This window comes from Trachypithecus francoisi, unplaced genomic scaffold (genome assembly GCF_009764315.1).
Source record: "Trachypithecus francoisi isolate TF-2019V2 unplaced genomic scaffold, Tfra_2.0 Lachesis_group6, whole genome shotgun sequence".
Lineage (NCBI taxonomy): Eukaryota > Metazoa > Chordata > Mammalia > Primates > Cercopithecidae > Trachypithecus > Trachypithecus francoisi.
In genome coordinates, this window is record NW_022681471.1 from 84,052,342 (window position 1) to 84,076,973 (window position 24,632).

The following is a 24,632-nucleotide window of genomic DNA, read 5'->3' on the forward strand; positions in this document are numbered from 1 at the left end:
GTTCCATTACTGGTATATAACCCCCCCAAAATAAATCATTCTACCAAAAAGACACATGAACTTGTATGTTCATCACAGCATTATTCACAATGGCAAAGACATGGAATGAACCTAGGTGCCCATCAACAGTGAAGTGGATAAAGAAAATGTGGTATATATACACCATGGATTGCTGCACAGTCTTAAGAAATAACCAAATCATGTCCTTGCAGCAACATGGATGCAGCTGCAGGCAATTATCCAAGCAAATTAATGCAGAAACAGAAGGCTAAATACTGAATGTTCTCACTTGTAAGTGGGAACTAAACATTGAGTGCACATGGACATAAAGATAGGAACAGCAGACACTGGGGATTACTAGAGGGGGAAGGGTGGGATGGAGAAGAGGTTTGAAAAACTACCTATTAGACACCATGCTCACTACCTGGGTGACGGGATCTTTTGTATGCCAAACCTCAGTAACATGCAATTTAGTCATGTAACAAACCTGCACATGGACATACTGAACCTAAAATAAAGGTTGGAAAAAAGCAGATGGAATAAAAATTAGTTCTAATTTGGAAATTGAAAGTTATTAATAGCATTTTCATTTTTTGATGGGTGTACATTTTATTGGAAACCTTAAATAATTTTCAGAAGACATCTTCAATCAAGTTTCTTGTGTGGCCTACACAGAAAACTGAAGCTTTTTGGATTAGGGGCAAGGAGACGGACAGTACAGAGGACAAGGACCCCTCACAATGAATGGCCTTCAGCTAGCTTTTGCCACAGCTTCTTCAATAGGTCCCAGCCTATAGAAGGTCTGTTCTGGGAGATGGTCATATTCACCTGGCAAAATCTGCTAGAATCCTTTGATGGTATCCTTCAGGGGTACCAGCTTCCTCATATGACCTGTAAAGACCTCAACAACCTGGAATGGCTGAGACAAGTAACGCTGTATTTTCTGTGCACAGGACATAGTCAATTTGTCATCCTGAGAAAGTTCATCCATACCTAGTATGGCAATGAGTCCTTGGAGGGATTTGTAGTCCTGCGGGATCTTTTGCACCCCATGGGCCACATCATAATGCTCATCGCCAACAATGTTGGGATCTATGATACAAGAGGTGGAGTCTAGAGGATCCACAGCTGGACAGATGCCCAGTTCAGCAATGACATGGGACAGCACATCCAAATGAGCAAAAGTAGTAGCAGAGGCAGGGTCAGTCAGGTCATCAGCAGGCACATAGATAGCCTGTACAGAGGTGATAGATCCCTTCTTGGTGGTGGTAATTATTTCCTGCATAGTACTCATGTCAGTGGTCAGGGTAGGCTGATAGCCCACAGGAGAATGGATTCCGCCTGATAAGGCAGATACCTCTGCATGAGCCTGGATGAAGCAACAGATTTTATCAATAAATAGCAATACATCTTGACCTTCTTGATCTGTGAAGTATTCAACCACAATCAGTGCAGTCAGAGTTACCTGGGCACGAGCACCAGGTGGTTCAATCATTTGACATATACCAGCACTATCTTGGAGGTGGCATGTTTTAAGTTGATAACATCAGATCACAGAATAAATCATTGTCCTCATGGGTCCTGTCACCAACACCAGCAAACACCGAGTAACCACCATGGGCTTTGGCGACATTGCCTACTAACTCCATGATCACTACAGTCTTGCCAACTCCAGCACCACCAAAAAGTCAAATTTTGCCAACCTTGGCATAGGGAGCTAGCAGATCTGGTGACCTTGATATCAGTCACCAGAATTTCGTGCTCAACACTCATTTCCATGAACTCAGGAGCCTCAGCATGAACGGGAGCAAACTGTTTGGTTTTGATGAGACCTCTTTCATCAGGCTCCTTAATGACATTCATGATTCTGCCCAAAGTCTTAGGACCAACAGGAATTTTGATTGGTGCACCAGAATCCAGGACTTTCTGGCCTCTAACCAAGCCTTCTGTACCACCCACAGCAGTGGTCCTTACTGTGCTCTCACCCAAATGCTGAGCCACCTCCAAAATCAGCCTGGTCTTCCTGCCTTGCACTTCCAGGGCATTTAGGATATCCCATCAAACTGGACATCCACCACTGCATTAATGATTGCCATGATGCTCCCGGTGAGAGCGTCTGCCTTCAACAAAGGAGATGCTTGTGCTGCATTGTCCCTGGCAGGATGGACTGCTGTGGGAATGGCCTGCAGTAAGAGCTGAGCTATGGATAGCGATGCTGAAGGACTGAGTCCCCGCAAGGTCCTAGAGACTGAGGCAGCAGCCGCAGGACCAACAAGACTCACATGGTAGAGTCCGGTGGAGTCTAGCACTTTCAATTTTGAAAGGTATTACTTTTGTAGAAACTGCCTTTTTTTCCTGCAGAAAATCTCTAAAATGTGATCAAAACAACTCTTTCTAAATTTACTTACATTTCTTTAGCTAAGCCATGTGCTATGTATTCAATTTTTCAATTTAAATGCTTTGAAGAAATATGTATTTTGAGCATGTAAAAACATAGAGGTGGTTAAGAGCTTGGCATTAACTTACGATGGGTAAACGAAGAAGTGGTCAGAAATGTTTTTCAGACATTTCTAATTAAATTTGTTTTAAAAATAAACCGACTAATTTCTCTGTCCATTTCAATTTATGATTTTGCAGCAAATATTTATGGACTTTTATAAACCTTTTGTTATTTGTTTCCTTATTTGCTGTTATTGATCTTTAGAATACGGATTGGGTAATTCTTTCTTATAATTGAAGTCGAATATAGAGAAGAAGCCTACTGAAGAGCTTTATGATATCATGTTACACCAGATACTCAGTAAATAGCTGCATGATATATGAGTAATTATTTAAAACAGACTTTACTTTTTAGAGACATTTTAGGTTCAAACTTGAGCAGAAATTATAGAGTTCCCTTCCATGCACAGACTCCTCCACAGTCAACATCCCACACCAGAGTGATACATTTTCTACAAATGGTGAAGCTACACTGATAACATTATCTCTGAAAGTCATGGCTTACATTAGAGTTCAGACTTGGTATTATACATTCTCTAGGTTTGGATAAATATATACTGACATGCATCTACCATTGTAGTATATGGAATAATTTCGCTGACCTAGAAATCCTCTGAGCTTTGACTATTCATCTGTTTCTCACCCCCGACACCTGGTAATCACTATCTTTTTATTGTCTCCGTAGTTTTGCCTTTTCCAGCATGTCACCTGTTGGAATCATACAGTATTCAACCTTTTTATATATGCTTCTTTCACTTAGAAATATGCATTTGAAGTTTCTTCAGGCCTTTTCATAGCTTGACGGCTCTTTTTTTATTGTTGAGTATATTCCATTGTCTGGATATACCACAGTTTTGCTGAAGGACATCTTGGCTTTTTCCAAGTTTTGTCAATTATGAATAGAGCTGTTATAAACATCTGTGTGCAGGGTTTTTTGTAGACATGAGTTTTAAACTCATCTAGGTAAATACCAAGGACAGCAATTGCCAAATCACATGGTAAGAGTATGTTTAGTGTTTTAAGAGCTGCCAAACTGTCTTCTAAGGTAGCTATACTACTTTGTATTACTACCAGCAATGAATGAAAGTTTCCATTGCTCCACATACCTGTCAGCATTTGGTGCTGTCACTGGTCTGGATTTTGGTCATTCCAAGGGATGTGTAGTGGTATCCCATTGTTGTTTTAATTTGAATTTTCCTGATGGCACATGATGTTGAACATTTTTTTTTACATGCTTATTTGCCATCTGTATATCTTCTTTGGTGAAATATCTGTTCTTGTCTTTTGCCCATTTTAAAATATTTTTGTATTATAGTAATTTAATTTTGTTCCTGTATTATATTAATTAATCTTCATTAAAACACAGGATTAAAATGTGTAAAATAATTTCAGCTTTTGTTTTAAATTCAGGGTGTACATGTGCAGGTTTGTTACATGGGTATGTTGAATGATGCTGAGGTTTGGGATACAAATGATCGTGTCACCCAGGTAGTGAGAATAGTACCCAAGAGTTAGTTTTTCAGTCCTCATGCCCCCCACTTTCTTTACTTGTTTCTCCAATAGTCAGTCTAGTGTCTAGTGTATAGTCCAGTCCAGTGTTGACACCTTTATGTCCATGAGTACCCAGTGTTTAGCTCCCACTTATAAGTGAGAACATGTGGTATTTGGTTTTCTGTTCCTGCATCAATTTGATTAGGATAATTATTTGATGATTTTTAAATCTGATTTTTTACTTTCTTATTTGTAAGTTATAAGAGTTAACTGTACATTTTGGATAATAGTCTTTTATTAGATATGTATTTTGCAAACATTTTCTCATAGTCTGTGGCATGTCTACTAATCCTCTTGGTGGTGTCTTTCATAGAGAAGTTTTAAATTTATTTTAGTTTACATATATTGTTTTATTTCAATAGCTTTTGGGGTATAACTGGTTTCTAGTTACATGGATGAATTATATAGTGATGAAGTCTGGGATTTTAGGGCACCTGTCAGCCTAGTAGTGTACATTGTAAAAGTAGTTTTCTATTCCTTTCCCTCCTTCTACCTTCCCAACTTCTCAGTCTCCAATGTTCATATTACCACTCTCTATGCCTTTGCATACCCATAACTTAGCTCCTACTTAAAAGTGAGAAAATGCCATATTTGGTTTTCTGTTCCTGAGTTACATCACATAGGATAATGGCCTCCAGTTCCATCCAAGTTGCTGCAAAAGAGATGATTGCATTCTTTTTAGTGGCTGAGTAGTCTTCCATGGTGTGTGTGGAACATTTTCTTGATGGGCACTAGGTTGATTCTATACATTTGCAATTGTAAATTGTGCTGCAATAAACACACATGTACAAGTGTCTTTTTTATACAATGACTTATTTTCCTTTGAGTAGATAACCAGTAGTGGGATTGCTGGATTGAATGACGGGTCTCTTTTTAGTTCTTTGAGAAATCACCATACTGTTTTCCACAGAGGTTGTAAATACTACTTTACATTTCCATTAGCAATGCATATATGTCCCCTTTATACTACATCCATGCCAACATCTGTTGTTTTTTGACTTTCTAATAATGGTCATTTTTGCAAGAGTAAGGTGGTATCTCATTGTAGTTTTAATTTGCATTTCCCTGATGATTAGTGATGTTGAGTATTTTTTTAATACACCTGTTGGCAATTTGCATATCTTCGTTGAGAAATTTCTGTTCATGTTATTTGCTCACTTTTTAATGGGGTTATTTAGGGTTTTCTTTCTTACTGATTTGTTTGAGTTCCTTATAGATTCTGCATATCTGCATATTAGTCATTGGTCAGATGCACAGTTTACAAATATTTTCTCCCATTCTGTAGGTTGCCCATTTACCCTGTTGGTCACTTCTTTTGCTGTGCAGAAGCTTCCAGTTTAATTGGGTATCATTTATTTAATTTTGTTTTGTTGCATTTGCTTTTGAGGTCTTACTCATAAATTCGTTGCCTAGGCAAATGTCCAGAAGAGTTTTTACTAGGTTTACTTTGGGAATTTTTATGGTATCAGGTATTAGATTTAAGTCTTTAATCTATCTTGAGTTAATTTTGTATGTGCTGAGAGGTCAGAATCCAGTTTTATTCTCTTACTCATGACTACCCAAGGACACTGAATCAAGTGTCCATTCTGCAGTGTATATTTTTGTCTACTTTATCAAGGACAAGCTGGTTGTAGGTATTTGGTTTTATATCTAGGTTCTCTATTCTATTCTGTTGGTCTATGGGTCTACATTTATCACAGTACCATGCTATTTTGGTTACTATATCCTTGTAGTATGATTTGAAGTTGGGTAATGTGATGCTTCTAGATTTGTTCTTTTTGCTTAGAATTAGTTTGGCTATTCAGGCTCTTTTTTGGATTCATATAAATTTTAGGATTGTTTTTTCTAATTCTCTGAACAATGATGTTGGCATTTACATAAGAATTGCATTGAGTCTGTACATTGTTTAGCATAGTATGGTCATTTTCACAATATTGATTCTTGCAATCCATGAACAACGGATATTTTTCTATTTGTTTGTGTCATCTATGATTTCTTTTTTTTTCTTTTTTTTTTTTGCCGGTGGAAAATACTTTTATTGAGACCTCACCAGCTGCAAAATCTGTTCCTGGCACTAAATAAGCTTCTTCCTTTGCAATTTGGTCTTTCTTGAGTGGTCCCATGAATACTTTCTTCTCCTCCTTGATCTGGAAGTGCCCACGGCCAAATTCGAAGGTGGTGTCAGTGAACTTAAGGTCAATCTTCTCCAGGGCCCGCTGTTTGGTCTGCACCAGCAAGGACTTGTGGAGGGTGAGCACTCACTTCTTGGTTCCCACCAAACAGCCTTTCAGCATGACAAAAGTCATTGGTCACTTCACCATAGTGGACAAAGCCACCCAGGGGATTGATGCTTTTGTCAGACAGGTCATAGTCAGTGGAGACCTTGTCCTTGATCAGTTTGCCGTCATTGATAAGGTAGCCCTGGCCAATCTTATAGATCTTCTTGTTGGTCTCAGTGCAGTGATGGTAGCCTTTCTGTCCAGTGCATGCCGCAGGGAAGGCTGCACGAGCATGATGCCATGCTCTAATGCAGGTCACCTTGCACAGGCCTCAGGGGGTCCTGAGGGGCAGCCTCTTGCTGTGCAAATGACTGGTGACACCTTTGTAACCTTTGCCTGTGGTCACCCCAATGATGTCGATTATCTCATCCTGTCCAAACACTTGGTTCACAGGTACCTGCTGCTTGAGCCTCTCTCGGGCTCAGTCCAGCTTCTTGGCCATGGTGCCTCGGTTCACCTGGATCTCCATCAGGTGGGCCTTCTGGCACAGAGGAAGTGGGTGCCTCTGGGTGTGGGCAATGACGTGGATGACTTGGCAGTACTTCTTCATGCTGCTGAAGTCCTTTTCCAGCTGCTTCTTGCCATCCTCATACTGCCATTTCTTGCAGTACTTGAGAAAGGCCTTCTTCTTAGATTTATGACAGTTCTTATAGCCCTTTGCTCTCATTGCTGATGTGCTCAGCAAAAATGGTCTTGAAGTTCCGGAGGCCTCAAGGAGTTTCCCTGTCACCCACATTGCCCACAACCACCATGGGTGATGTCTCCACAATGGACACAGCCTCTACCACCTCCTTCTTGTTCACCTTGGATTCTGGCCTGTCGACTTCCCACAAGATGCGGGTCATGCCAGCCTTGTATCCCAGGAAGGCTGTGAGGTGGACCGACTTGGAAGGGTCATCTTAGGGAAGCAATTCACCTTCCCATGGTGCCTGCTGCTGCACTTCTAAGGCAGGAAGCCGAGGGACCCATGTCTGGGAACAGAGAACTTTCTGTGAGACATCATACTGTCAAATCCCGCCGGTAGAGTCGTCTATGATTTCTTTCATCAGTATTTTGTAGTTCTCCTTGTAGAGATCTTTCACTTAATGATAAAGTATATTCCTAGGGTTTTTTTTTTTTTTTTTTGCAGCTATTGTTAATGGGATTGAGTTATTGATTTGATTCTCATCAGTGCTACTAATTTCCTCTTATAATATAAATTTGACACATGACTCCAATTTCATTACTTCTTCTTGAGGAATCTTTATTTACTCATGACACCAAGACAAGGTTTGCCAAATAGGACAAATAGATACAGGACACTTCGTTAAATTTGGATTCCAGATAAATAACAAATAATGAGACACACTTATAATAAAAATAATAAAATTTATTATTTACCTAAAATTCAAATTTAAGTAGGTGTCCTGTATTTTATCTGGCAACCTTAACTCAGAATTACTTAGTTTCTACACCCCTTCAGATTAAGATACTGCCCCACCCGCCAACACACAAATACATTCTGGATGGTCTTCAGTAGCATAGAACACTCCAAATAGATATCCTCTGACTTTCCCTTGATAAGTTCAGATGATTGACTAGAAAAAGAGATTCTCTTGCATATTACAAGTAGACATCTTCTTTTGAGAGAAATCCTCTCCCTCTGGTGAAATTTTCTGACAGTCATTCTGGCTATTTTCCCTATTCAGAATGAACCAGACCTCAGAAAGTGTGCATCCATCCTTTCTTTACTCTGGCACTTGACATTCTGTCCCAGGTCTATATTGGGAAGAGCAGCTAGTTCAGGTCATCTCTTATAAGTTTTAGCATTTTCCAAATTTATAAGAATATTCTCATTTTTAAATTTTAGTCATTTTTGTGAAATTATGCACATTGTGTTTTTAGATTAATTTAATAATTGTCTATAGCTGTAGAAGAATTATTTACTTTAAAAGGCTTGGAAATTGTGATGTTGATTAGGAATTTCTTCCTTCAGTCCTGGGACATTGAAACATATTCTTCCCTATATCACTTTCCAAAATTAAATGAGGATATAGAAAGTAGGGCCAGTAAGGTAAGTCATAAATATGGTAGCAGATTGAGCACCTCCCTTCGTTGAGTTCACCCTCGCACTGCCTTGATTTCTGAAAAGAAGTAATTCAACAACTAACTCTCCTGACCTCTCGTCACAAGACCAGGATAGGTTTTATAACTTGCTTTAGTATTTTCAAAGTGTGGACAGCGCTATCATTTTAGGCTTACTGATGCTCCAAATCTGCAGATGCCCAGTTTACAGATCTAATGTACTAGAAAGGGCACAGAACAGAGTATTTTCCAAAGCAACCAAGACCCACACTAAGCATGTTCCTGACACTATAAGTAGCATACAATGTAGCAGGCTCTTCCTAAATGAAAACATGGTAAGACAAAATTACAACAACTTAATTATAGATCTAATTGGTTTTTATTCACAATTCATTAATCAGGGTTACTTTCATTCTACAAAATAGAATGAAAGCTGCTGGACAATATCAGAACAGTGGGTTTTGTCGGGTGGGAATAAGAAACTAAAACAATAGGAAAAAAGCTCATTGGTTAATATAAGGTTATTTTGGTTACTTTTCTGTAAGGGTTGAAGCAGAAGGGACTTCCTTATTATGCTAATGCAGGTAGACTGGAATCTCCTAATTTCAGGAAAAACTGGTCTGTTCAGGATCTATTTGCTTCCTTAAAGCTTCAGTTTGATTACGTGACATTTAGCATGAGTGACTCAATTTTGATTTGGTCTGGTCTGTTGTGGCCTAGTGCAGGGGCTCAGTACAAAATAATGGCCTCCCATCATTTTTGTTTAAAAGAAGTAAGAAACGGCAAAGGATGCAGAACCTTTTATCTGAGGGACCAGAGGACAGGTAGAAGTGTCATTGAATCAAGGCTTCCTAAATCTTTCTTAAATTCTGCATTCTCATGCCTCTTTCTTTTTTTTTTGAAAGGGAGTCTCGCTCTGTCACCCAGGCTAGAGTGCAGTGGCCGGATCTCGGTTCACTGCAAGCTCCGCCTCCCGGGTTTATGCCATTCTCCTGCCTCAGCCTCCCGAGTACCTGGGACTACAGGGTCCGCCACCTCGCCTGGCTAGTTTTTTTGTATTTTTTTTAGTAGAGACGGGGTTTCACCGGGTTAGCCAGGATGGTCTCGATCTCCTGACCTCGTGATCCCCCCGTCTCGGCCTCCTAAAGTGCTGGGATTACAGGCTTGAGCCACTGCACCCGGCCTCTCACACCTCTTTCAATTATCCTGTTATTATCTTCCCCATAGTGTCCAGTTTCTCTTAAGTTCTACTCCAGATTGATTTACATTTCAATTTACTCACAATTCACTTTTTTAATTCCTGTGCTCAGTTTACCTTCTTGCCACTGCCAGGTTCTGCCTACTAACAGCTTCATAATTGAATCCATTTTGTCTAGCTTTAGTCCCAAGCAGACCTTTTTAGAACTGACCAAGGATTGGTATATACCTAGACAGGATGCTTACAAGAGAAAACATTCTCCAAAGACACACATATTTACTTTACAAACAGTGTAAAGTATCACTTTTTGTGCTTATCTCCATAAAGGTGAGAGAATGAGTTACCATGTTCCAAGAATGAATGACTTAATTAAGGATTAATCACCCTAATCACCCTTCTATTTGTCAACCTTTTGTTTTTCAAATAATTATTATATATGTATGAACAATTTGTAATAATTAAAAGTACGGTAAGTATATCTTTCTGAAAATATATTAAAATGTTCAATTATGGAAAATAATAAATAAAATGTTAAAATAGACATAAAAATCATCTTTATGAAATACAAAATCAATAATGCCCCTTGATTCTGATAAGTGCACAATTTGTTTGGGGGAGAAAAGTTAAAAAATATCCATTGCCGTAGTAAAAACAAAGGATCAAAAGATTTTTAAAAGTGACAGGAATAAACTTGTGGCCTGGCAGAAAAAGCAACAAAACAACTAATGCTGAAAAATTGTTTCTAAATGGTAAAAAAAAAAAGTGATTGTAAATGATTTATGACCATATTATTTTGATTTGGAAAGTTTGTTTTCAAGGAAACTGTTTGAATCTTCTCAACTGAGAAGTTTCCACTTATCTTCTACAGAGCTCTCAAGATTTGCCCCAGCAGGTATCTGAGTGACAGCAGTACAGTAATACTCCTTCTAGTTAGTATCTGTGGTGATACAAGAAACTCAAGCATTCCTTTAGGAGGGCAGTGTCAGCAACCCCAGGAGCCTAGGAACTCTCACTAGAGACTTTTCAACTGTCACGTGACTCAGGAGACTGCCTCAGGCTTCTCATGTGCTTATTTAGACTGTAGGCTTCTAGCTAGAGCAAAGTAAATACCCTTCATTGCTGTGTAACCTGTGAATGGTGATCTCTGTCTTTTTACATTATCATGCTTCTTAATTCACACAAGTATGGTTTGTGGAGATTAAATGTAAACCTCATGTTTGCTACCTAGACATGCAGACTCTTATTTCCAAACCCAAACATGAAATAGGAATCAGAATATTTTCAGGCTTTTCTTTTCTTTCTTTCTTTTTTTTTTTTTTCAGATGGAGTCTAGCTCTGTCGCCTAGGCTGGAGTGCGGTGGCACGATCTCGGCTCACTGCAACCTCCGCCTCCTGGGTTCAAGCGATTCTCCTGCCTTAGCCTCTCGAATAGCTGGGATTACAGGCACCCGCCACCATGCCCAGATAATTTTTGTATTTTCCGTAGAGATGGGGTTTCACTGTGTTGGCCAGACTGGTCTTGAACTCCTGACCTCGCGATCTGTCTGCCTCAGCCTCCCAAAGTGCTGGGATTACAGGCGTGAGCCACCGTGCCCGCCTAGACTTTTTTAGAATAATCCATTCACATCACAGCAGTGAGTGAGGATTTCAGGGAACAGATGAAGTTTATTCCTCAGTGTTTCACCAGAAAAACCTGCATTGGCCACATTCTCCAACCAGAAGGATTCCCCTCTATATTCTTCTTCTAGGAAGCCTCTAAATTTCTCTAGATCTTGTCCTACTGGCTGTCAGCCCCCCTTCACCCCCATCACAAAAGAACAATTATAAATCAAATGTAAGAATCTCTCAGTTTCTAAAGCTAAATTGGAACACCCTACCCTTTACTGAATTCTGCCTTGAAATATGCAAAAAGACATTTAGTATTCTAAAGCTAAAAACAGCACTCAGAAAAAAAAAAAAAATCTCCTCCACTTAGTATAACTCATTTCCTTAAAAGGCAATAGAGAATTTTAAGTAAACACTGTTTTCCTATGGATACATATACAATATAAATGGGCATATTAGTGTTGTTGTTAGGTAGGATGGAGACATTGAGTCTCATGTTACTTCATTAGCAGTATCCATTCAGATAACCACTAACAGATATCTATTAGAAGCAAATAGAAACAGTAGCAAATAAAACATAACATACATACAGCATGCTGTCACTCATCTAGGGATTAAAGTCACTGGGACCCATGGAACTGTCATTTGGACCAATAGGAATGTATTGGTCAATGTTTCACTGATTACAAGCTGATTGTAATCATTGCATTACAGCCTTATACCAGCTATCAAAACTAGGTTATTCAACGTTAGTAGTTGATGTAGAATTTTAAGACTCTCATCAGCACATTAGAGCAGTTTGCTGCAGAAAGGTGTGCATTAGGCAGATGTGTTTTTACCACCTGCTTTCTGTCTTAATAATGCAGATAACAGTTACGGGGCCCTATTAAGTGCCGGGTGCATTTTTGATGTGTTATCTGATTTAATCCTCACAATATCCCCCTGAGATGAATATAATTATCACATTTATAGATGAAGAATGTGAGACATGGAGAGATTAAGTAATTGACTAAAGATCAAATAGCTAATAAGTTGTCAAGCCCAAGATGTGAATACAGGTCTGCTTTGACTTCACACACCCTATATTTATCACTACAATATAAATCTCTCTGGCATCTGGCATTCTGATTTAAAAAAAAAAATAAACTAAAAAGAAAGAAAATAGCCCAAAGTGGGAAGATTAAACTTTGTTTGGAGACTAGTATTTTCCCTCACCAAGAGCTCAGCTACATTTTACTGGTGGTACAATGTAAAGACAGTGCAAAGGGAAAATAGCTGGGTGACAGGTGGGATTGCTAAGCAACAGCTTATGAAATCCAGTAAAACCATGGCAATGGAACACAATGGTCCCAGTCACGAACCTATTCAATATTTGAGAGTAAAGACACAGCTATCAGGAACATCTGGTAAGATAAATCAAGAGTGCTATAAACTTTGGAAATACAAGGCATCAGTATCATTATTGTTATTACCAGCACATATTATACAAATAATCAAAGCAATCAGTGCATTTAAAATAATTGCTTCATTAAAAATGTCATTGTCACATATAGAAACTTTATTTTCCTTGACAAACAAATTTTCTGCTTTCTTTTCTTACCAAACACAACTCTTCACTTTGATTAAAGAATGGATCTGTGCTACACCAGAACACTTTGCATTTTAAAGCATTTTGGATTTACAATGTGCTTCCTGACAATGTGTTTCTGATGATGCTATAACAGATAGTATCATTCCCGTTGCATAGAAAAAAAAATTGGGGCTTTAAGGAATTTAAGCAACTTGTCCAAGGCACACTGTTAGTCAATATCACATCCTAAACTTCTACAGAGGTCTACTTCTAGACAAGAGCTTCTTCCAGTCAAAGTACTTTTTATAATTCCCTAAGCCACATACGTATCTGAGAATCTGACCAAGCTCATGGTCCCTTCCTCTGTCCTTTTTGATGATTGTGTCATCTCCCTGGGCTTTGTCAGTTATTACACACAACTCACCCCAAATGTCTGCATCCTGAGTTAGATCACAAAAATGGACGCTTGATCTAGCAGCAACTCAAAACCCTGCTTAACTTTCTGCTTTGCACTAACCTGCACCCATCCACCTTCTGTATGCTCAAAACAGCACTTTAAATAATGAAGTCAGGAGTCATTATTTAACAAGACCCTTTCAGGCTAGAGTAATACCTTTGTTCCTCTTCTTATTCCCAAGATTGTCTATGTAGGGTAGGCTTCCACATTTGATATGAAACATATCAGTTAAGGACTGTGTACAATACTTTAGGGGATAAGAACTCATGTTTACTGAAGGTCTGATCATTCTATTCTCCATCATCTTATGTAAATCAGAAGACATAAACCTCATTTTTCCAGTTCCAGTTTGATATACACCATTGACATCATAACTAGAAGGATCCACTTAGATATGCACTGTTTACAGCCAGAACTGCCTATATAATAGAACATGTGAGAAAAGCTGCAATGTCAGAATCCAACCTTTCTGTGAGGTGTAATGCTCTAAAAATTCTTTTGGAGATAATTATGATGACTGAACATGCATGGATATGAGATACACACAATCATGATCACCTTTGACCAGTGCCTCCTCAATGTGGTCCCAGTATTTGGAGAGTGCAGTGGGGCTCAACTCTATTTGAATGGCTATTCACATGTTACAGACAATAGAGGATATCCACACTTGCAGTGATACAATGCTTAGCTATTTCCTAATGTCATGCATTTCCTTATAGGTCTTCTGAGGGTCTTCTATACATATAATGTCCTCAGTTTACCACTTCTTGTTACACATAAGTATTATAGAAGAACATCCTAGGAAGAACATACAAGGAGGCATCAGACTAGTATGTTCAGTGAACTAAGCACAACATCTGAAGTCTCCTCAGTTTTTTAGTGGACACTAAAGTTGGTGGTGATGGTATTCCTTGTACCAGATCACAGAAAATTCTATCAGGAGCAACCTAAGACAGATTAAGAGTTAATAGGAAGGAAGCCAGATCTCTATAGCTTACTGGATTACTGTCCAAATAAATTACAGATATAGTTAACTACATTTTTCTTCTAGGGACTAAGATCTTCCACATGGTGTTGTAAAATCGTTTTTTTTCAGTAGCAGAACCTTTTCTTCACATATTACCTCAAACCCATTTTGTAATTTGGTTATTTAGTTTGTTTTGCTTGTAGGTAAAATCTGCTAGTGATATATTATCTCAATGTTTATCAAATAAAGTTTTAATTATTCTTTTATTTTTGAAGGGTGGTTTTTTCCAGATATAAATACTGGGTTGACAGCCTTTTTATTTAATCATTTTGAATATGCCATCCCAATGACATCTTGGCCTCCATGGTTTCTGATGAGAAGTCAGCTATTATATTTTTGAGGATGCCTTGTATATGATGAGTCACTTCTCTCTTGTAGCTTTTAAGATTTTTTCTTTGCCCTTGCTTTTTGACAGTTTGACTATGATGCACTCAGCTGTGACTCTCTGTGTTAATCCTAATTGGAGTTCGTTGAGCTTCTGGGATGTGTAGGTTAATGTTTTTCACCAAATTTCATAATTTTGGTGATGATGTCTTCAACATTCTTTCTTTCTCACTTCTCTCCTCTCCTAGAATCTTATGCCTATGTTGGTGCTCTTGATGTTGTTCCATAGGTTCAAGTTGCTCTATTTATTTTTATTCATCTTTTTTCTGTTTCTCAGACTGTATAATATCAATTGACGTATCTATATCTTACTCACTCCTTTTTCCTGCTAGTTCAAACCTGCCGTTGAGCTCCTTTGTGAAAATTTTCTTTTTAGTGGTACTTCTCTTCATAATTTTGATACTTTTTAAAATAATTTTCATATCTTTATTGATATTCTCTACTTTGGAAGACATAGTTTTCATACTTTCTTTTCGTTCTTTATACATGGTTTCCTTTAGTTCATTGAACAAATTTAAAATGGCTGATTTAGATTCTTTGTTTACTAAGTTCAATATTCACGCTTCCAGAAAAAGTTTCTATTGATTGTAGGATGTTTTTCTGTGTATAGGCCATAATTATCTATTTTTTTGCATTCTCATAATTTTTGTTAAAAACTGGACATTTTAAATAATATAATGAAGCAATTCTGGCAATGAGGTGTCCCTTACTACAGGTATGGCAAACATAAGTAATTACTGCTCATAGATGTTTAATGTCCTAATTACCCAGAATCTTCTATTATAACAGATTATATTGTAAAAGGGAATTAAGTTTGCTTATGCAATCAACTTTGCTAATATGCTGACCTTACAATAGGGAGATTATCCTGGATTAACTGAGTGGCCCAATGTAATTACAAGGTTGTGTAAAAGTGAAAGAGGAAATCAGAAGAGATAACCTAAGAGATGGTAGCATGACAAAAGACTGGGGCCACACAAGGAATGTAGGTGGAATCTAGAAACTGGAAAATGTAAGAAAAAAAGATTCCATCCTAAGATATCCAGAAAGAACATATTCTTGCTGATAACTTGATTTTGGTCAGCTAAGACCCATTTTAGAATGGGTCTTTCCAGAACTATAAAATAATAAATTTGTGTTGCTTTCCAGAACTATAAAATAATACATTTGTGTTGTCCTAAGCCACTAAGTTTGTGTGAATTAATAACATCAGCAGGCTGTTAATGTACTAGGATTTCTTCTTGTTGCTAGTTGTTTTTGTTGTTTGTTTAATGACTTTACTGAACCAATTCTGTAGTCTGTATTTTTGTCATGTACAGCAAATTCTCCGCTCAGTTAGCTTAGTAGTCAATGATAAAGTAGGGATTTCCTTAAATGCCTTGAACCATTAAGTCTCCCAGTCTTTACCAAGAAGCTCTGTGTATGTGTTGAGATATACCTTCAGTGCTCCAGCAGGCAGTTTACATTTCTGCCTTTGCCTTCATTTCCTACTTGTGCAAAACCACAAGTGAGAGATTAGGGCCTTCTCATGTCTTTCTTGAGTATGTGCAAAGCCTTGGACATATGCATGGCCTTCTAGATTCCCAAGAATAAGTTGTAGGTTTTCCAAGCCATATGTGAAACCCTCATTCTCCAGTTTTTTTCTTTTAAATTTTTTGTAACCTCTTATTAGCCCTAACTTCTTCTAAGGCAGCTGTTATGTTAAACACTCGCCTCTGATGTTTTTGACAAATGCCTTGGCAATAGAGTTTTTCAGAGTGATCTCTGAGTCTTGTCAAATAAATATAAACCTTGAGTATGAAGCTTTTCAGTGACTTTCCAGACAGGTCAAATTGTAGTAATTCTCTGGGTGAAGCTTTTGGGGATCTCCAAATGCATCCTCCACTCCCACCCCACATTTGCTGCTAGGTTGCTGGTTTTCACAGATACTATAGCACTGGGGCTATTCATTTCCAAGGATATCATGAAGGTAAAGAGTGGGGGATATAACAAGAGCAAGTTAAAACACCATGAAGTTCACATTTCTTGTTGAGATTCAACATTTTTCTTGAATAAGCACTTCTCAGTTATTGCAAATATTTAGTTAATTTCCAGTTTTGAAAATTTTGTTTGACATATTTTACCAGTGCTCTTGTAGCTGTTATAGGGAAGATTTTTTTTTTCTTGTCATTTCAGATGGCCTTGTCTTTTCTAATTTAGGTAGAGATTTTCTGGGTTCTAGGTATTGTAAATGATTTTTTATTGAAACCTAGGCATTTTGGGTTTTATGACACTATGGACCTTATTTAAATCTTTTTTCTCCCATGCTGTCAGGAAAAGAGGGGTACTTCCTCATTTCTTCTAGATGGGAATGGAATTCCAGATTCTCCACTTGACCTCTATTAATATCCAGTGGTAGAGGCTCATTCTTACTGTTGAATGTAGGTAGGAGTTGATGCTGTTTCTTGTAAAGAAATAGATAGTTTTTATAGCCCTACATATTAGTAAAAACTTTCCCAGAAAGAACACTCCAGGCCCAGAATTCTACCAAACATTTAAAGAAGTAATAACATCAACTTTCCACAATCTACTCCAATAAAAGAACCAGAGGAAACACTTTCCTACCATTCTGTAATGTGAGCAGTACTTTGACACAAAAATAAACAAAACAAAGTTTACAAGAAGACTACATCAATATATATTGTGAATATAGATACAAAAATCTTTACTAATACTTTAGCAAATCATATATATATGTGTGCATGTACATATATATGCTATATATATTATATATATACATACACACACAAATGATATGTTATGTTTATTTTATTTATTTGAGACACGGTCTTGCCTTGTCACCCAGGCTGGAATGCCAATATCCCTGATGAACATCGATGCAAAAATCCTCAATAAAATACTGGCACACCGGATTCAGCAGCACATCAAAAAGCTTATCCACCATGATCAAGTGGGCTTCATCCCTGGGATGCAAGGCTGGTTCAACATTCGCAAATCAATAAACGTAATCCAGCATATAAACAGAACCAAAGACAAGAACCACATGATTATCTCAATAGATGCAGAAAAGGCTTTTGACAAAATTCAACAGCCCTTCATGCTAAAAACACTCAATAAATTCGGTATTGATGGAACGTACCTCAAAATAATAAGAGCTATTTATGACAAACCCACAGCTAATATCATACTGAATGGGCAAAAACTCGAAAAATTCCCTTTGAAAACTGGCACAAGACAAGGATGCCCTCTCTCACCACTCCTATTCAACATAGTGTTGGAAGTTCTGGCTAGGGCAATCAGGCAAGAGAAAGAAATCAAGGGTATTCAGTTAGGAAAAGAAGAAGTCAAATTGTCCCTGTTTGCAGATGACATGATTGTATATTTAGAAAACCCCATCGTCTCAGCCCAAAATCTCCTTAAGCTGATAAGAAACTTCAGCAAACTCTCAGGATACAAAATAATGTGCAAAAATCACAAGCATTCTTATACACCAGTAACACACAAGCAGAGAGCCAAATCAGGAATGAACTTCCATTCACAATTGCTTCAAAGAGAATAAAATACCTAGGAATCCAACTTACAAGGGATGTAAAGGACCTCTTCAAGGAGAACTACAAACCACTGCTCAGTGAAATCAAAGAGGACACAAACAAATGGAATTTTTTACCTGCTTAAAACCCCATAACTCTAAATTATTGACCACAGTTTAAAAGGCCCTTTATTTCTCACTAGTCCTCCTTATACAGTGTCCACTGTTCAATTGCTTATACAAGGCATCCCTTTATTGTCCTTAAGGTAACAATTCCAGGTTGTCCCTGATACCTTCATATCTCCAAACTAGGAGTACTCTTTCTATAACAATTTTCAGGATGACCCTGTCATATGTACTTAGGAAGGAGGAGGGCAAAACCTCCATTTACCAAAAGAATATGTGCAAACTATCCCCACCCTCCTCAACTGTGAGTATATTGTAAGTAGAGAGTTGAATTCTTTCTGTACCTTTCAGGCTACAAAGCCTTTTATTAATTTTGAAATGTTGACTCCAGACAATTATGGAGTAATTGAAAATGGCCTATAGATGACCTCCGGCCTCAGAGTCATTCAAGATTCTCAGGGAGGTAGGATTTATCTCAGCTGGGATATACCCCCTTGCCTTGTTGTACCTCCCAATCCTTCACACACACACTGTTCCCTACTCCATCAGTCTGCAACCACACCCCACTCTTGGCTTCGTGATAAAGGCATAGGCTATGACATCAAACAAACCTGGGCTTGAACCCAGGTCACAAAACTTAACACATATGTTGAACAAGTATTTGTTTTTGTTATGTCTCAGATGCCTCATCTTTAGAATTATAGGCATCATAGTAACGATATTATAAATGGGACATATATGCAAAATGCCTGGCAGAGACAAACTGCTCAAGAAATGGCCACCATTATTGTTGGTACCCTGGCCCCATTCCTCTCCTGTGCCCATGCTTCTAACTAGGTAAGGCTCCTACATGCTGGGATTCCACATCCACAGGAAGGGAATGAGAATGCCCACTCTTCATGAAATCTGTGAAGGCCTGATAAGATAAAGTGTGCTAAATTTTAAATAGACAAGTGCTGAGTGGATGGTCTATCTCAGAGGGACCAGTGTCAGAACCTTCACATAGAATCAGAAGCAAGGATAAAGGTGAGCAATCAAATACTGGTGCACATATGAATGGGTGCACTTCTACATGACTACATGCATGCAGGCATGCAGGCATGCAAATGCACAGAGGTCTGAGTCTGAAGATTTCCCCTGCTTGATCATTATGGGCTCATGAACTGGGAAAACCTGAGGCTGAGGATCAAACACACTAATGACTTGAGGTGAGAGATGTTAAGGAAGGAAGATACATTGTCTCATTTCTTCATTTGTTTGTTCATTCATTTGATCCATCATGTCTCGTTTTTTAAGGATGTTGTATGGGCCAAACCCCATTGAGCTAGCAAGGTGCACAACCCAGTATCTAAGGAATATAGACTAGTGATTGGAAACAAGTAAGTGGCTCCTCAGGAGGATCATCTTATGATCATCTTATGACCAAGTGGCCCTTGGATTAGGAGAGGCTGGAGGTGAGGTAAAGCCTGCTGCATAAATCTACACAGACAACCCTGTAAGACAGGGAGGGTGGTGGTAGTGGGAATAGCATCATTTTAATGAACCAGAGAGTGAAAGAACAATGTCTGGGGCATCAGGGGAAGTGCACAAAACTCCTGACTCCATTGCCTGTCAGGGATTTGATAACAGGTCTGTTACTGTGCTAGTCACCGTCTCAGATGCCTCATATCTACATTGGGCATCCAAATGACAGTGACCACCTAGAGATAATGCACATGAAGAATGGTAGAAGGAAGTTACTTATTCTTGATATTATGAATACTAATAAGATGGATTTCAGATATATGTTGAAGTAAGAAATGCACCACTGTTCATTGCCTAAGAATAAGTGATACAGTGGATAACACCTGGGGAAACTTCAATGTAATTGAATAGTTTTTTAAAAATTTTGAGGATGTAAATATTCCATGTCTGCCTCCAGATTCATTCCCATCCCTAAAGAGAAAGAATGAAGGACTGGTGGTGTTCCCATCAGGAAAATGTATGGGCATGTCCAAGAGGAGCCAAAAAAGCTACTCTAAAGGCACCAGTGGCAGGTACCAAAGCCACAGAAGAGCATGTAGCCTTATTTAATGCATTGAATCATTTGGCATTTTTGTTCAGATTGCCCCTGATATCACTTGGGGCATGTCGGCACCCTGAGATGCCAGAGGACCCCAGGATGCATATCAGGAAGCATTATCATACCTATGATGATAGGCTCAGTTTGTGGTTCTAAGAATTGTCATTTTGAGAAGAGTCCATGGGAAACTGAGTGTGGGTTACTCATGCTTAAAGAGAGAATCTTGGCTCCAATACACAAATGTCATAGGCAATACTCAGCCCTCCCACAATTCTGCGGGCAGGCTGCACCTTGTTTTGCTCTGTGACTGTGTATTGTGGGAGGCTGAGCATTAGTATGGCTTAAGCAACCATTTAAAATCCAATGATACTTCAGTAGGACAAGATACCCAAGAGAAGCTCAAGGCAGCTGACCTGCTTCTCCTCCTGTATTCTGAATCTCATCTCCTACCCAAGCCAGAATGTGGGTGTCCCACTTAACCCATTTTTCTCCCTCACTGCCAAGATCCAAGAAATCCACAAGGCTTATTGATGCGGTCTTCTAAACATCTCTCATATTCATTTCCTTCTCTCCATCTTCACTCTATTTCAGATCACCACTATCTGTAGCCTGGATAAGGGTCTTCCACTCTCCCTTCTCCCCTCCCACATAGTCCATTTTTCTCCATACTGCAGCCAAAGAGATTTTGCTAAACCACAGATCTGATCTCCTCAGTTCCTTGCTGGAAAACATCCAGTGCCTTTGGGGTAATGTTCAACAAGGCTTATGTATTGTAGAATTATGTAGTCAGACAAGTCTCTGCTTCCTATGGAAGATTCAGGAAAAAGCTGTAAATTACCTCTATTCTGACTGAAGTAGAAGGAAGAATTTTAAATAATTTGTGAAACACCCTGAAGATAAAATTTACTCTCATACTCCTTTGGAAATATTTCCCATTTGAGAAAATGGGCATTGAATTTTATTAAAGCATTGTTTTTAGAAAATTAAATAAGTTGGGTGGGTCCATTCCAAGATGGCCAAATAGGAACAGCTCAAGTCTGCAGTCCCAGTGTGATTGATGCAGAAGATGGGTGATTTCTGCATTTCCAACTGAGATATCTGGTTCATCTCATTAGCACTAGTTGGACAGTGGGTGCAGCCCACGGAGGGTGAGCTGAACCAGGGTGGGGTGTCTCCTCACCTAGGAAGCCCAAGGGTCAGGGGATTTCCCTTTCCTAGCCAAGGGAAACCGTGACAGACTGTACCTGAAAAATGGGACACTCCCACTCAAATACTGTACTTTTTAAACTGTCTTAGCAACTGGCAGACCAGATTATATCCCGTGCCTGGCTCAGCAGGTCCCACACCCATGGAGTCTTGCTCACTGCTAGTGCAGCAGTCTGAGAACAACCTGTAAGGCAGCAGTCTGGCAAGGGGAGGGGCATCCACCATTGCTGACACTTGAGTAGGTAAACAAAGTGGCCAGGAAGCTCGAACTGGGCCAAGCCAACCACAGCACAGCAAGGCTTGCTGCCTCTATAGACTCCACATCTGGATGCAGGCATAGCTGAACAAAAGGCAGCAGAAACTTCTGCAGACTTAAACATCCCTGTCTGACAGCTCTGAAGAGAGCATTGGTTCTCCCAGCATGGTGTTTCAGCTCTGAGAATGGACGGACTGCCTCCTCAAGAGGGCGCCTGACCCCTGTGTAGCATAACAGGAGATACTTCCCAGTAGGGCCCAACTGACACCTCATACAGCCAAGTGCCCCTCTGGGACAAAGCTTCCAGAGGAAGGATCAGGCAGCAATATTTGCTGTTCTGCAGTATTTGCTGTTCTGCAGCCTCCACTGGTGATACCCAGGCAAAAATGGTCTGGAGTGGACCTTCAGCAAACTCCAACAGACCTGCAGCTGAGGGACCTGACTGTCAGAAGGAAAACTAACACACAGAAAGAAATAGCATCAACATCAACAAAAAGAACATCTACACAAAAACCCCAACATCAAAGACTAAAGGTAGATAAAACCACAAAGATGGGAGAAAGCAGAGCAGAAAAGCTGAAAATTCTAAAAACCAGAGTGCCTCTTCTCCAAAGGATCACAGCTCCTCACCAGCAACAGAACAAAGCTGGATGGAGAGTGACTTTCATGAGTTGACAGAAGTAGTCTTCAGAAGGTCAGTAATAACAAACTTCTCCAAGCTAAAGGAGGATGTTCGAACCCATCACAAGGAAGTTAAAACCTTGAAAAAGATTAGATGAATGGCTAACTAGAATAAACAGTGTACAGAAGACCTTAAATGACCTGATGGAGTTGAAAACCATGGCATGAGAACTATGTGATGCATGCACATGCTTCAATAGCAGATTCGATCAAGTGGAAGAAAGGGTATCAGTGATTGAAGATCAAATTAATGAAATAAAGTGAGAAGAGAAGTTTAGAGAATGAATAATAAAAGAAATGAATAATGGTGTGAACCCGGGAGGCAGAGCTTGCAGTGAGCCGAGATCATGCCACTGTACTCCAGCCTGGGCGACATAGCAAGACTCTGTCTCAAAAAAAAAAAAAGAAAAAGAAAAGAAAATAAAGAAAGAAATGAAATGAACAAAGCCTCCAAGAAATATGGGGCTGTGTGAAAAGTCCAAATCTACATTTGATTGGTGTACCTGAAAGTGATGGGGAGAATAAAACCAATTGGAAAACACTCTTCAGGATATTATCCAGGAGAACTTTCCCAACCTAGCAAGGCAGGCCAACATTCAAATTCAGGAAATACAGAGAACACCACAAAGATACTCCTCAAGAAGAGCAATCCCAAGACACATAATGGTCAGATTCACCAAGGTGGAAATGAAGGAAAAAAGGTTAAGGGCAGCCAGAGAGAAAGGTCAGGTTACCTTCAAAGGGAAGCCCATCAGACTAATAGTGGATCTCTTGGCAGAAACTCTACAAGCCAGAAGAGAGTGAGGGCTAATATTCATGTTCGTAAAGGAAAGAATTTTCAACCCAAAATTTCATATCCAGCCAAACTAAGCTTCATAAGTGAAGGAGAAATAAAATCCTTACAGACAAGCAAATGCTGAAGGATTTTTGTCACCACCAGGCCTGCCTTACAAGACCTCCTGAAGGAAGCACTAAACATGGAAAGGAACAACTGGTAGCAGCCACTGCAAAAACATGCCAAATTGTGAAGACCACTGATGCTATGAAGAAACTGCATCAATTAACAGGCAAAATAACCACCTAACGTCATAATGACAGGATCAAATTCATACAAACAATATTACCTTAAATGTCAATGGGCTAAATGCCCCAATTAAAAAACACAGACTGGCAAATTGGATAAAGAGTCAAGACCCATCAGTGTGCTATATTCAGGAGACCAATCTCACATGGAGAGATACACATAGGCTCAAAATAAAAGGCTGGAGGAAGATCTACCAAGCAAAAGGAAAGCAAAAAAAAAAAAAAAAAAAAAAAAAAAAAAAAAAAAAAAAAGCAGGGTTTGTAATCCTAGTCTCACATAAAACAGACTTTAAATCAACAAAGATCAAAAGAGACAAAACCATTACATAATGGTAAAGGATCAATTCAACAAGAAGAGCTAACTATCCTAAATATATATGCACCCAATACAGGAGTACCCAGATTCATAAAGCAAATTCTTAGAGACCTATGAAGACACTTAAGATTCCCACACAATAATAATGGGAGACTTTAACAACCCACCGTCAGCATGAGACAGATCAATGAGACAGAAGGTTAACAAGGATATATAGGACTTGAACTCAGCTCTCTACCAAGCAGACCTAATAGACATCTATAGAACTCTCCACGCCAAATTAACAGAATATACATTCTTCTCAGCACCACATCACACTTATTCCAAAATTGACCACATAATTGGAAGTAAAGCACTCCTCAGCAAATGTAAAAGAACAGAAATCACAACAAACTGTCTCTCAGAGTACAGTGCAATCAAATTAGAACTTCGGATTAAGAAACTCACTCAAAACTGCACAACTACATGGAAACTGAGCAATCTGCTCTTGAATGACTACGGGGTAAATAATGAAATGAAGGCAGAAATAAAGATGTTCTTTGAAACCAATGAGATAAAAGACACAACATACCAGAATCTCTGGGACACATTTAAAGCAGTGTGTAGTAGGAAATTTACAGCACTAAATGTCTACAAGAGAAAGCAGGAAAGATCTAAAATTGACACCCTAACATCACAATTAAAATAAATAGAGAAGCAAAAGAAATGAATTCAAAAACTAGCAGAAGGCAAGAAATAA

At 38.9% G+C, this 24,632-nt stretch overlaps 1 long non-coding RNA gene and 2 pseudogenes across 2 annotated transcripts; 1 reads left to right on the plus strand and 2 right to left on the minus strand.

Annotated features, from left to right (window-relative positions):
• Positions 1-751: 751 nt before the first annotated feature.
• LOC117077765 lies at positions 752-6,173 on the minus strand (annotated as a pseudogene). Its single transcript, XR_004434837.1, has 2 exons — positions 6,101-6,173; positions 752-2,308 (listed from the first exon to the last, which is right to left on the minus strand). The product of XR_004434837.1 is annotated as an ATP synthase subunit beta, mitochondrial-like (transcript).
• Positions 6,049-7,329, minus strand: LOC117077887 (annotated as a pseudogene).
• A 1,740-nt stretch (positions 7,330-9,069) lies between these two features.
• On the plus strand, positions 9,070-24,077 carry LOC117078167. Its single transcript, XR_004434940.1, has 3 exons — positions 9,070-9,154; positions 16,786-16,799; positions 24,067-24,077. It is a non-coding gene; the product is annotated as an uncharacterized LOC117078167 (long non-coding RNA).
• Positions 24,078-24,632: the final 555 nt, after the last annotated feature.